Genomic DNA, 12660 nt, shown 5'->3' with positions numbered 1-12660 from the left:
ATACTAACTTTTGATGTCTCATTTAGAATAAAAGGACACAGTACTTCTTTCCTTTGAAAGAATACAATTCACATGAGCAGCATAGCCAGCTCTCCTTGTGTGGTTTCTCTCTGACATACCTCACACTTGAGAATGGATTGGAAGAAAGACATTTATAAGGGTCTTATAGGCTTGATTGGAGTTTTACCATCATCAGAATGCACAGTTGTACTATTATGGGTTCAACATAAAACAACCTTTCACCTCTGACACACACACACAAACACCATTTAAACATCTAAATAAGTGTTGGTCAGCAATCCACAGGACTGGAAAAATACAAGGACCATGTTTGTTTTTCTGTACTGTTTACCAGGTGCCTGACACAGTAACTACTAGCATGGACGTTTAATATCTGTTGAACAAATGGGTATTTTTGCACATTGGCTGTTTCTAAGTATATCAAATTTGTGCTCGATCTATCATAGCTTTAGTCCTATTAAATACCACCATAAAAACATGAACAGATTGATTTAAGATGATGTAAGTAGGTAGTGAATATTGTAATAGTTTACCATCTTCCTCCCTAGTATTGTTTTGTAATCTGGTGACAGGAACAGGAAATATGCTACACAAGGATTCAGAAAAGCTGAGGTTAAATTATGTATGACACTGCCACCTATCTGTTCTGTGACCTTGGTTTTTTAACTTTTGAAGCGGGCCTCCTGCACCACAGGAATTTAAAAAGATGGGGAAGGTGATCTTAATAATCTGAATACAAAATGAATGAGTTACAGATCAGACATTCAGTATATTTTAAAGGAAAAAAAACAACAGACATTGAAACAGATTTTATAAGTTTAATGAAAGGAAAGAAAGATGGTTTTCTCCCAGAGACTGACAGTGTATTAGTGGCTACAGAGGGAAAGATTTGTTTAAACATTTCTTTTAAAGTGGTAATAAGACTTTCAGAAAATTTTAGATTCTGACACGTGAGTGTCAGACACGGCTAAAGTCTCCACTGCAAGGACCAAAAGGTAAGCTAAGACTGAAAAAAGGAAGTATTTTAAAAAGTCTGTAAAGTACCTAAAGTACATTAATGTCCACAAGGGCTTAATGTTAATTAGTGAGCTAGGCATAGAAAAAGTAAAACATCCTTAGTCTAAGCAGAGACTTTCCCAAGTTCTGGTGAGGTGTTATGTGGGAATACGATGAAAGTTTGAAAATTCTAGGACAAAAAAAAAAATCAAATTATTGCATCCCCCCCTTTTTCTCTTAAAGTTCAGGAGAAACACTATATACAGGTCTCTCCTGTACCAAATTTTTAAATGTGCACAATGTGAAAAAATGTGTCAGTGTTTACAAGAAGCCTGCTCTTGTCACCCTCATGTTTGCCCCAAGGCTAACATGTATGCCAATGAGTTGTGAGGTTGTAGCTATTCAATGATATATTCCATGATGAAAGCAATTTTCACTGGAAAGAATGGTATTTTAGTTTTGCTCAAGTCCAAATTCTGAATTTTCAACGGCCTAGTTGTTACCCCTTTCCCTGTATGTCCTACTTAAAACTCAACAGGGGGACTTCCCTAGTGGCGCAGTGGTTAAGAATCCACCTGCCAAAGCAGGGGACACAGGTTCAATCCCTGTTCTGGGAAGATCTCGCATGCCATGGAGCAACTAAGCCCATGTGCCACAACCACTGAGCTTGTGCTCTAGAGCCCAAGTCACAACTACTGAAGCCCGCGTGCCTAGAGCCTGTGCTCTGCATCAATAGAAGCCACTGCACCACAACGAAGAGTAGCCCCCACTCTCCACAACTAGAGAAAGCCCTTGTGCAGCAGCAAAGACCCAACACAGCCAAAAATAATAAAAATTTAAAACAAGCAAAAACCAAACTCAACAGGAACCTATCTTTTCTCCACTAAAATCTGCTCCCTGTCCTAGCATGCCCATCCTCCCGGTAACCCACACTTAATGCTGGGAGCCATTTTTAACTACATCCAGCTATTCAACAGGCCTGAGTGTTTACTATATACACTGTGCTACAGCAACTTTCTCAAACTTCTTGGTCTCAGGACCCCTTCACATTCCTAAAAATGGAGTGCTCCATATAGCTTTGTTTACCAATATTTTACCATATTAGAAATTAAAATATAGTAAAATATATGACATTAACACTTTCCTGGAAGTTAACTATTTTCAACAGAGTGGTACTGTTTTATATTTTTGCAGTTCAGTACTCTTAAATGTCTACCTTAATAAAAGGTAGCTGGATTTTTATCTTCTGTATTCAATTAGTTGAGATACGTTACTTATTTGCAATTCTCTGTAATTTCACATATTGGCCATGTGGAAAATACTGCTTCACTTAGTTACATAAATTCTACCAAATGTTGGCCCATGTCATTATATAGTACCTAAAAGTCATATTAGTATTCCCACTTATCTCATTAAAACAAAAACAACACTAAGTATTGGGAAGATGTCAAGCTCCTGACAGTAGATTTAAGTTTTCCCAAAATTCTACTTTTCTAAGCTTGAATTTTATCATTGACAACTGCTGTCAGTTGTTTTCCTTGAAAGGCTCACTTCCATCATACTAAAAAAACCTGCCAAACAGCCAAATGAGACAACCAAAGTCATTCTTTCAGGTAAAAATGGTATCCCAAGAAAATAGGAGCTGATTCAATAAGGCTCAATTAACACTAATTGCGTGTTTTTTCCTGAGACAACCATTGTATTTTAGCATGTAGCACAAGTACAGACATGCAAGCTTTCCATTTCCCTCACTCATATTAAGAGTTATGTACTCTGGGTCCAGATTTAATCAAATAATTTCACTGTTTTCACAAGGACATTGTTAAGTGAAACTGTCACCTCTACGCTGCAAATGGGTGGCAGTAAAGAATGATTGATAGTTTGGTGCCACTGGCTTTATGCCAAATGCTGGCATTTTTCCTACCTTTGCTTTTCATAATTAGTGAAAATGTCAGGATAAACCACAAGATTTTAAAGGTATTCAACGCTTTGTCTTGGGACATGTTGTGTTTGTTGTGCTTCACACAGAGGAGTCTGTTTGACTAGCTGCTGCTGAAGCCAGACAACTAAAAGCAAAGTAACAAGTCCAGCCATGTTTGTAGATTCATCCATTGTATGGCATAAGTATACTTCTACCAATGAGATATTACCACACACTTTATTCATGTCTGAGCACAAATCTTATACTGCATTGTTAAAAAGTGGCACTACCATGAGTTTTTACTTTTCATCCTGCAGATATTCAGCAGCGTCAACTGTCTATGGCTTTTTGTAAAATTTCTCTGCTCCCATGTTATGTTCCTTCAGCCAGTGTCATACAATAACTTACCCTTTAAGATACTTCAGTAGGTTTTTCTTAATAGTTTTTTTGGAGTTGATTCTCCCTATGCATCAGACAACTCTGAAACATTAATCTTCTTAGCATTTTCAGACATAGATGGTGTAGTTGTGGATTGAACGTGTAGTCTTACAATCAACCTTTTTTAAGCCAATGATCCATTCTTAAGAAAAATATAAATTTTTTTATTTTGAATAAAGTTATTAAATTCTAAAACAAGCTGTAATTAAATTTAAAAATTTAAAAGTTGTGAGAAAATATTTAAAACCTTATTTTATAACGACAACAGAATGTATTCATGTTTATGCTTAGGTACGAAGAAAACGACAGGATTTTATAACAACTGTATAATACTGAGGTTTACTGGGATCTTAGAGGTATAACCTAAAGAGTGAGTTAATTTCTAAAGATGCAGATATTCATACCCTAAACCTACTACCTTAGGAAATTATGGAAAATTCAAGAATATACAACACCATTCAATTAACATCAGTGATCATGTCATTACATATCATGTAGCCTCTACACACGTGTGAGAATGAGCTGAAAAGGTAAGTTACATCTTAGTCCAGTTAAGTCCCCTACATACAAACAAGTTCAGTTCCAAGAGTGCATTCGTAAGTCGTTTGTCCATAAGTCCAACAAAGTTAGCCTAAGTACCCAACTAACACAATCGGCTATATAGTACTGTACTGTAATAGGTTTATAATACTTTTCACACAAATACATTAAAAACAAACAAAACATTTTTAATCTTACAGCACAGTACCTTGAAAAGTACAGTAGTACGGTACAACAGCTATCATACAGGGGCTCGCATCGAGTGAACAGGCAAGAGTTACTGACCGGAGGCGGGAGAGGAGGTGAGGGATGGTAAAGCTGAAGGATCGTCAGCAATAGTAAGAGACAGAGGGCAAGCTAAGAGACGTGAGCGCAACTTCACTCATGCCTGACTTCATGGCGTAGATTCTGGTTCCTTGCTGGATGCAATTCTATCTACCTTCTTGAAAAAACAATATAATGATGTCTGGGTAGTAGCTCTTTCTCACCACAGATGACACAGTAGCACTGGACTGCATTCTGAATGGCTACGGCAACCTTTGTGTACCAGTTCTTCATTCGGGTCCTGTGCCTCAAAAACTAACAGTGCCTCCTGGAATAAAGAAAATCCCTTTGCCATTTCCTGTGTCGTGAATCTCTTTGATTCTTCAGTTACTTCTTCTCCTGGTCTCTCTTTGTCCTTTCTCTAGGCCTCCAATTTCATCAGGTCTTCATTAGTAAGCTCGTGTTGCGCGGCAAGGAGTTCAATGAAGTTGTCCTCTTGCAGACCTAGGTCCAGCTTCTCTCTGAGGGTCACTAAGTTGCTAAAAACCTCTTTGGGCTCCTCATCCAGGGCAGCTACCACATCTGCATTCACTGCCTCACCACTTACTTCTATGTTGTGAAAGTTGGCTCTAGCCTTCAACCCATGAAACCAGCAATGACTGGCATTAAAAAATGCACCCTCTGATTCTTTGCCATGTTTCTTCTTCAAGTCTTCATAAAGGCTTTTAGCTTTCTCTTGAATCAGCATTAAGCTGAGTAGGACTCAACGCTGATGCTGATCCTGCATCCACACGCCGAGAAGTTTCTCCATCTCCTCCATCAGTTTTCCACGCTTCTTCGATATTATTGTCGACATCATCGGCACAACAGACTTCACGTTCATGATCTTGTCCTTGTTCTTCAGAATCGTGCTGATGGTTGAACGATTCATGTGATAAGAACAAGAGATGTCTACCACCTTTTCACCTCGCTCCACTCTCAATTATTTTCACTTTTGTTTCCATCGTTATCACTTGGTATTTTTAGCAGTACCGGCTACGTTTGCTTCTGGACATCCTCGTCTTGAAATAAAGATACTGTACACAGTACTATAAAGTACACAAAAGCACAACCACTTGTAGAGGATGCACACAATATGACGATGTACGCCAGACACGTGAACTAACTTACATGACTGGACATGCGAACGCACATTTGCATCTTTGAAAGTTCACAACTTAGAGGTTCGTATGTAGGGGACTTGCTGTATTATGAAAACAGTTTTGACCTTGAAGACCTCCATATGCTTAGGCAACAGGGATATAGCCATGAACAAGCAATGTCATGCCCTCTAAAAAAGTAAGGAAAAAAATACCCAGTTACTAATTTATTTACAATTGTGAGAAATGCTACAACAGCATTCAGGTGGGATACCCAATATAGTGGAGTTAAGGCATCATGGAAGACTTCTTTGAGAAGTGATGTGTTGAGACCATTTTCAGTGACTGATACTTACTTAGTCCAAGTCTTTTAACTTCCTTTCCATTTTGACTGTCATCACTGTATACTAGACCTCATCACTTCCTGTTTGGACTACTGTAAAAGAATAACCTAAGTGGTCTCTCTGTCTTCAACCCTAAAACCCATCCTGTATCTGCAGCCAGATTAAATTTCCTAAAAGGCTGTTTCCATCAGAGAAAGTGCCCTAAATTGGTTGCTATGTTTATAGGAAAGCTGTTCAACCTCACAGCTTTAGTTTCTTACTCTGTAAGATGAGGTTTTATGTATCAGAACTACAGTAAATAACAATGGCAGAATTTGGCATACTATCTGGTACACAACTGGCACTCAATGAACATTATTAGTTCATTTCTTCTAACCTGTTTCCATTAGCTTTGCCTATGAGATCCACTAAAGTTGCTACTACTTATTACAGCAAAAAGTCTGGGATGAGATTTTAACCAAAGGTCAGTAAAAAGAACAAAGTTTGTAAAGAGTATTGACTGAATTGACCAGAATCCATACACTAGAGGTGGGATTAGTTAGCTGGTAAAAAAACCAATTCTATACATGTGATCTGAAAATGTGTTACTGCTGTCAACAGGAAGAGCCAACTGTAAACATGTTTTAAAAAAAACCCAAAAAACTAGAAAACAAAGGGTGACTAAGTACAAACCAAAGGTCCAGGAAAAAAAAGCTGGAAGCTAGGATTATTAAATGTAACCTTGATGTTCAGATATAATCAGAGAGTCAGAAATAATCTCTCTAGTTACCAGGAAGGTATACACCATGATACCAGGAATAAGTCATCAAATTCAACTCTGGCCTAAATAAAACAAACCTAAATATTTTACCCCATGCTATTAACAGTTCTCTAATAATCCAGTTTCTCACTCACTCCATCAAGACTCCATGGGAAGTCATGGATAAGAAAAGTCTTCTGGAGAATTATGTCCTCCAATATAAAGTAGTATGCTACTAGGTAACTAAATCAAGAATTCTGAGCCTGCAAACTAAAGAACCAGACTTCTGGATATGTGACTTAACGATGTGCTCTAAAATTAAGATCAGCCTAAAACAAACTAGTCTTACCCTTGTGATGCTGATCCCTATCATATTCTGGATTAACAGCTGCAAACCATAATTATATCTAATGTCCTCCACGCATAAAAAATGAGAGAAACATTATGTAGTTCAAATTTTTGTAAATCTTTAAAAAAAAAATTAAAATCCCTCACAAAACCTTCAATTCTCTCATGCAAGTACAAGTTTTCACTCTACTTAATTTCTGTCCTAGGAGTGTAAGAAATAACATGGCTCTACTTCAAAAGGAGATAGGTAGCTGGTTTGTTTAAAAAAATGTAATAAAGCCTATGGAAGTCAAGCACAGGAAGAGGATAAGTGCTAGGGTTTGCACAGGAAACCCAAGGAAGAGCTGAATGGCAGACAAATGTATTCAGAGACCATGAAGCATCAGTTTCCTTTATGAACAGAATACTAGGTCACTTGGTTTAAGTATGATCCTAAAGTTTCTCCATAAAAGCAGCATTGTTCTTATGGACTTAAACTATTATTTCAAAACCAATTTCACATAGAAATCAATAAAATCAACATTTATTGAGTACCCAGCTTTGTGTTCAAGCACTGGGGAATCAAAAACAAATCCATATATTGCTGAGGAATGTATTCAGTGGGAAAACAGACAAAAAAAGGAAATTTCTTGCTTAAAAAAAAATTACTTGGAATAGTTTAACATTTCCTTTAAAAACAAAACAATCTGACCTATAAGTTTCCAAAACTAATAAATACTACTGTTTTTGGCCTTTCAAAATGTTTCCCCATTCATTCAGTTTTTTTGGAGGAAAAAATTAGGGACAAAGTAGAGGGAACATATAGTTTCCCTTAAGTTGTAATCATTTTTGTTAAATAGGCATACTGCAGCCCTTCAGGGCTATATCTGCAGCGTGATTTTTGGGCCACCAACATTAGAAGCATATAAAAGACACAGAATTTCAGTGCCCCCCACCAATCTTAACTGAATTCAGAATCTCTGGGTGTGGGACTGGGACTCTGCATTAAAAAGCAAGCCAATTATGTGCACTTCTCTTATTTTAAGGAGAAATTTTAAAAAATTTGTCTTTTAAAAATATAACTGAAATTTACCAGATGCTATCTATATTAGCATATAAACCAAAAGGCATTTTGATGTTAAAACATATCTATTAATTTACACTTCATCAGAATGAAAACTTCCTTTATGATAGTCTCCTGTAACTTAAGAAATGATACTTAGGGCCTCCGCTTACGGAAGTTTTTCCAAAATTGAAAACTTTATACGGCTGAAATTTAGAGCTAGTTTCATTAACATCAGATATAGTCCTATTCCTCACTAAACTTCTGTCACCATTATAGTTTAATGAAATCCCACTTTCCTAAAATTCATTACTCATTCTTTTTTAAAACCCAAACGAGCCAACACTTGCTTTCTCAACACACCATTGTCCCAGGCAGGTTTATCTTTAGTAATGGTTTGCTGGATTTAGCTCTCAGCTGAAGTATACAAATAGGTATTAAAACAAACCAACCAAACAACCTGGCAGGGGTGGGGTAGGGGGACCTAAACGGGCCAGAGAGGTTCAACTTTTATTTCCTTACTGCTCAGTATGAAGAGAGAATTAACAATGTCCATATTAAGTATTCTGCAATCCACAACACAAGTTTGTGGCTATAGCCACACTGTCCACAGTGGCAATTTAAACTTAAATTATATAAAATTAAAAATTCAGTTCCTTAGTCAAAACAGCCATATTTCCAGGGCTCAGTAGTAATGTATGGTTAGTGGCCACTAAATTGGACAGCACAGCTATAGCATATTTCCATCACTCATAACTTCTATTGGACAGTGCTAATCTAGAGCACCAGCAAGCACACAAAGAAGTGTTTAAGACACCAATCTATCAAACCTTATAAAGACATCTACATATCACTCACTCCATTTTACTTAGGGTTGGCTAGCCATCAAGGAATACTAGGAGCTTAGGTACAAGACTCAACAAGAGCCTGTGCCCTCAAGAAGCTTTGAATAGTTACAAGAATTTAAACAAGCAATGACAACAACCTGAGAGGTGCTATGATTCAACCTGCTATGCGACCAAGAGAAAGCAATACTTTTTTATAGGGGAGTCTGGCTTAAAGAACAGCAGATCACAGAAGGCAAGATCACAGGGGAGATATCTGAGTCTCAACAGTCTTTACTGGAAGAGTAAGGACTATTAAGAGTCGTGTTCCAGGAATAACCACCCTATAAAAAGATCTGATAATGTCACTATGATTTAAGTAAACAGCAATGAATTCAGTGTGACTTGAAAAGTAATGTTTGTGTGTATACTGGGAGACTGTGGCAAGTGGAAAAAGCTGTTAAGAAAAGATACGGTTAGTCCATTGAGGGATCTTGTATACCACATTTGTGATGATGGAATTCATCCTGTCAGTAGTCAGGAGCCAGAAACGGAGTTGGATCAGTTATTTTCATGCTCTATCTTTATGTTAGGCCAACTGTCCTGGACACACAAAAGCTGTAACAGCAGATACCAGAGACAGAGACACTAGTTCAGAGGCTACTAGCATTACAGCACCTGAGCTCAGTTACTAACTGATGAGAACAGCACTGGAGATGGACTGAAAGGTGTTCATGTCCAATTCTCAGGAAAGCAGTAGTCAAGATCATCTGGACTGTGAAAAGGGTCAGGAGTAGAACCCTAGCTGAGGGAAAAGGATAAAATGAAAATGAGGGTAAAGACTCAAGAATACCCATAAAGCAGGAATAAACGCATCGCTGGGCAAGAGTGAGGCCTATGCTTAAGTTGAGCAGCCTTAATTGGTGGTGAAACCTGTCTAGTTTCACGACTCACCGGGCTACCAAAAGCAGGAGAGAAGAAAGCCTGCGACAGGATGAGCAAGTACAACAAATAGAAAATGGCCTGAAAGCATGAGCGAGAGTTGCTAAGATGCCTGACCCTGGGGATGCAAGTGTGGGGGCCTAAAAATTTAAGATTTAATCTAAAATACTCTATTTTGGTTGTGTCGCAAGGATCTTAAATGGGGAGGGGATAAAACTCAGGAGACCATGCCTTTAATTTACCTCCCCTAATCGCCAGGAAAAATGCGACAAACGGAACTTAAGAAGTAATAACACGCAGCCTGGCTGCATAAAATCAATCCCAGGTGTTGCCTGGACTCCATTTCCCTCCTCCACCTATTATAATTACTTTGTGACACAAACTCAAGTCTGTGGAAAGACAGAGAAATTGGGCTTGTCTTCATAATCTTACACCTGCTCAATCCCCTGCAGGACAACGCCCAGGAATCCGGTTAAGCCTGGGCAAAAGAATCCCGCCCATAATCGAGAAGGAGCGGCTCGACATGGAGGCGATGACGAGATCGCGGGGGAGGGAGGGATTTTTCTAGGCCCAGGGCGGTCCTTAGGAAACTGGAGGCAGCAGAGAACTCCCATAAAGGTACTGCGGCACTCCCCTCCCCCTGCCGAGAAGGGTGCGGCCTTCTCTCCGCCTCCTTCACTGCAGCTCCCTCAGGATTGCAGCTCGCGCCGATTTTTGGAGAACATGCGCCTCCCACCCACAAACCAGCAGGACAGACCCCCTGTTCCTTCCTCCACCCCCACGGGCCCGGGAGCAGGTCGGGCGAGTCCCGTCCTTCAGGCGGCGGGGGCCCGGGGCGGAGCCGCAGTCGCCGCCACCCAGAAGCCTCGGCCGGGCAGCCCGCCCCCGCCCCCAGCGCGCGCTTCCTGCCACGTTGCGCAGGGGCGCAGGGCCAGACACTGCGGCGCTGGGCCTCGGGGAGGACCGTACCAACGACCGCCTCCCCGCCGACCCGCGCAGTGGTTTCGCTCATTTGGGACCCGAGCCAATAACAAGGGGCCGTTCCCTGGGCTGCAGCAGCCAATCAAATGCCGAAGCCAAGCAGGCGGCGGGTAAACCAACTCCCCCGAAGGAAAGGGAGGGTGGCAAGGACGCCAGCGCGGGAGCCACTTTCACTGACCCTCCCTTCCCCTCCCCTCCGCGGGAGGCCGACCGCGCCCGCCCGTCCAGCTCTCTCCCCACCCCACCTACCTACCCACCCACCCAGGGGGCAATGCGCGAGTCCCTCGGCAGCTGCGCACTCCCGAGGCTGTAACTGACAAGCGCCTTACTCCAACCAAAACAGGCCATTTGTGTTTTCACACACGGCGGGAGGAGCAGCAACCAATCAGTGACAAGAGTAGAGCCGGAAGCGTTCCTCCCTCTGCGGGAGCAATGGCTCCGTCCAGATTCAAGCCTTTTCCGCTCCCTTCTCCCTCCCCCTCCGGTTGCCGCAGGGCGGGCCGCACTCCGCCTGTCTCTGACCACCTCTTTCCCCTCCAGCGTAACAAACGCTATGCTCCCGACTTCCCGCGACCCTCAATTACCGGTCAGACGACCCCAAGCCACCCATCCCCCCAATCCGCCGGACCCCCTCCCCCCACCAGAGTTCCGCTCCCCTACCTAGCCGAGGCTCTCTGAGGAGCCGGAGCCCCAGAGCACAGCCTCTTCTCTAGGCGGCCCCAGCGGCTTCCGCTGATTGGCGGCGAGTTGGCCAATGGGTACAGGACGGTGGGCGGAGGGGCCAATGGAGCGGCGGGAGGGGGCGTGTCCCGGGTGCCCCTGGCGCCGGCGCTGGGAATCCCCGTGCGGTCAGTGGCGTTTCCGCTCGGGCAGCGGGCTGAGTGAGCTGCTGCCGCCGCCGCCGCCGCCGCCGCCGCCGCCGCCGCCGCCGCCGCCGGGGGAGGGGCGGCCGCCGCCCGCCTGCGCTCAGAGACTCACGCAGCCCCAGTCCCGCCAGTCCGCCAACACTGTAGTGCCGGCCCCCCCTCCTTCCCTGGCCCTTCCCCCTCCCCGCCTTCGGCTCGCTCCGCCTTTCTGCCCCCCACCCCCACCTCACGGGCACGGGCCATTCCCGGCCAGGAAACGCCGTGGCGCCGCGTTGGGCCTAACTCGAGTCCTGCTGCCTCCCGGGAGTGCCGTGCGCCGCAGCCCGGGCCTAGGCCTGGGACAAGGTAAGGGTCCGACAGAAAGGAGAGACCTACCCTCACGACCGGGCCCCGGGGGAGGGAAGGGTCACCTCCTCCGTCTCCCCGCACTCCCTCTTGGGACATGGGCCTGGCCCACCTCAGGCTCTCAGCAGGAGGATGCTGCCCCTTCTCATCCCCCTCGCCGCCCCCCACACACCGTTGCACCCCTTTTTCCCAGGCGGAGAGGCCCCGTCGGTAATCTCGTCGACCCCGCTCCCCTTTTCACGTCTTTCCTGGGTCAGGACGCTTCCCCTCCCCCCACGCGTCTTCACCCCTTTTCCTGGGAACTGCCTACTCCACGTTCACCTTTATACTTAAAGATAGGCCTCTCGCAGCCTTCCTTTCAAAATACACAGGCACACTTTTTTTCTCCTCCCCAAACCCCACCCCCACCCCACCCCAGTTCGCGCGGCCTTGTGACAACTCTGATCCCTCTGGGGGCCTCGGTCTCCCCCCCCCCCCAACCAAAATGTTCCCGGACGCCTTCCCTCTCGTCCTGGGGTCCCCATTGCAGATGATGGCTTCGTTTCCCACACTAAAGACATTACCTTCGCCACCCCCACCTCACATTCTTGGGCTCTCAGTGGCGTATGCCCCAGTATCTCTGAGATGGCCCCACTGAATTTGTAGGGTTCTAGCTTGGAGTTGAGCCAGATTGTGTCGTTTTCTCTGTCTTGGGCGTGGAGAGCGATCATTTGGGAATGTCTGTAAAGGCAGAAAAATGTAGCCTTTATGAATTCCCTTTCCCTCAGCGTGGAAGCCAGGGATGCGAAGTGAATGGTGATGAGAAAAATCCTTGGTTTTTAAGTAGGTGAATCGCGTGAGAGGGAAAGTTTAACTGTTGGGAAAGCCCCTTCTATGCTAATTTATTCTGCAGAGCTCCTTTGCTTGTCTC

At 43.5% G+C, this 12660-nt stretch overlaps 1 protein-coding gene and 1 pseudogene across 16 annotated transcripts in view; one reads left to right on the top strand and one right to left on the bottom strand.

The window, feature by feature from the left end:
* Nucleotides 1-3524: 3524 nt before the first annotated feature.
* Nucleotides 3525-12460, bottom strand: LOC130834403 (uncharacterized; annotated as a pseudogene).
* Nucleotides 11440-12660, top strand: part of SETD5 (SET domain containing 5) — a 75762-nt gene continuing 74541 nt past the window's right edge. For all 16 annotated transcript variants that reach the window (XM_057705310.1, XM_057705309.1, XM_057705305.1 and 13 more), the window contains exon 1: nt 11440-11750. The gene's annotated coding sequence lies outside the window, so the exon portion shown is untranslated. The remainder of the gene's footprint in view (nt 11751-12660) is intronic.

The sequence above is a fragment of the Hippopotamus amphibius genome, chromosome 13 (genome assembly GCF_030028045.1).
Source record: "Hippopotamus amphibius kiboko isolate mHipAmp2 chromosome 13, mHipAmp2.hap2, whole genome shotgun sequence".
Lineage (NCBI taxonomy): Eukaryota > Metazoa > Chordata > Mammalia > Artiodactyla > Hippopotamidae > Hippopotamus > Hippopotamus amphibius.
The sequence above is the reverse complement of the archived record's forward strand: the minus strand, read 5'-3'. Positions and strand labels throughout refer to the sequence as shown.